This window comes from Emiliania huxleyi (genome assembly GCF_000372725.1).
Source record: "Emiliania huxleyi CCMP1516 unplaced genomic scaffold EMIHUscaffold_47, whole genome shotgun sequence".
Taxonomy (NCBI): Eukaryota; Haptophyta; order Isochrysidales; family Noelaerhabdaceae; genus Emiliania; species Emiliania huxleyi.
The window spans coordinates 120,894-122,517 of NW_005198467.1; positions in this window are offsets into that span (position 1 = coordinate 120,894).

A 1,624-nucleotide genomic window follows, 5' to 3' on the forward strand; every position below is an offset into this window, starting at 1 on the left:
ATTTGTTGCATTTGGTATACAGGAAGCTCGCCCTCGAGATTGCGACGCTCAACAAGAGGGGCGCCGCAGCTGCTGTGCTGGAGGAGGCGGCGTGAGGGGCGGAGGCATCGCCAGTGCAGCGGTGGAGAGGGAGAAGTGGAGAGGGAGGTGGAGAGGTGGGGAGGGAGAGGTGGAGAGGTGGAGGGGTGGAGAGGTCCCCTCCGCCAGGGGCCACGGCGTATTGGCTCCCCGCCGCCGGTTGGCGCGACGCGGCAGCTGTGTGGGCACGCATCCAGTCGACAAAGATATGAGATAGCGGAGAGCCAGCCCACCTCTCGCACCGCGACCACGACCGCCCACTTCGGCGGGATGTGGGGTGTGTGAGCGGGAGGATGTGGGTTGTGAGCGGGCCAGTTTGTATGTGAGTGTGTATGTGCGAGTCGACTGGTGTGTGTCGTCTCGTGCCTCTCGAGGTTTCGTAATCGTAATCAAGAGTTCAAGACGAGACCGCCGGAGGGCGGAGGGTCTCGTGGGTCGAGAGAGTACGGTAAACCGGTGTCTCTGGGGGGAGGCGGGGGCCCTGGAGGGTATCCATGCGGGGGGGAGATGGGGTCCCATGGCCCGCCGCAGGCGCCGATTTTTTCGGGACTTTTTTTCTTTTTTGCGCGATTTTTTACTTGTTTCATGGGAATTCGCTGTACTTGCGGCCATGCTATCACGCCTTGCGACAGCCTGTCGGCGCTGCTGACCGTGCCATGCTGCACAATTGACCACCTGCATAGCTCGCGGCCTTAGTATCAAGCATTCAGTGACGACCTGATCGTACGGTCAGTAGGAAGGTGTCCTTCTATCGTGTGCACGCTTCTGACGCAATGCGCGTCACAAACTGCCTCGGCGACTGGCTGCTGGCACTCTCGAGGCTATGCCTACACAGCCTCGCGCGCATGGGCAGTCAAGAGGGACCATGCACTTTCTCAGGACAGCGCCAGTGCCTCTCTCTTGGACCGGCAAACGTGGTGGTCTCGTGTCACCAATGTGGGACCAGTGCGGCATCGCGCCATCGACAGCTCTGAACTGCGCCTCACCACTGACCGGGAAGGCCGCCAAGTGGGCCAGCACCGGTCACACATTGTGGCAGCAGTCAGCAGTTGTCTGATAGCTAGAGCAGCAGCGTCAGGGTCGCAGGGTCGGATCGTGTCAAGCCTCTCGCCCGGCCGGCCACGTGCAGACGTCGGCCTGTCTGCTGTCTGGAGTGATCTGTCGGCGGTCAGTACGACCGATCAGGTCGGAGTTTTCTGATGGTTGGAGGGTCTATCTGTATGTACTCCTCGAGATCTCTCCAAATCTGCCCTCTGATTAACCTAGCTTAATCGGGAAGTCGGTGCTAGTAGAGACTAGTAGAGCCGGGGCCCCGTTTCCGCACTGCGGCGCGGCGCACGGTGCCTCCGGGGGGCCCCGCCTCCCCCCAGAGACCGGTGTGCGTCCGGGGCCCGGTGGAGCGGGCCCCGCCCCCGGCCGCCCCGCCTTCGGTGACTTCTTCGCACTTCGGTGCGTGTCCTCGGTTCTTCGACCAAACTCCCCCCCTCTACGAGAGAACCGGTAACGTATCTCGAGAGATCAAAACAAACGCGCCCGGCCCATGCGT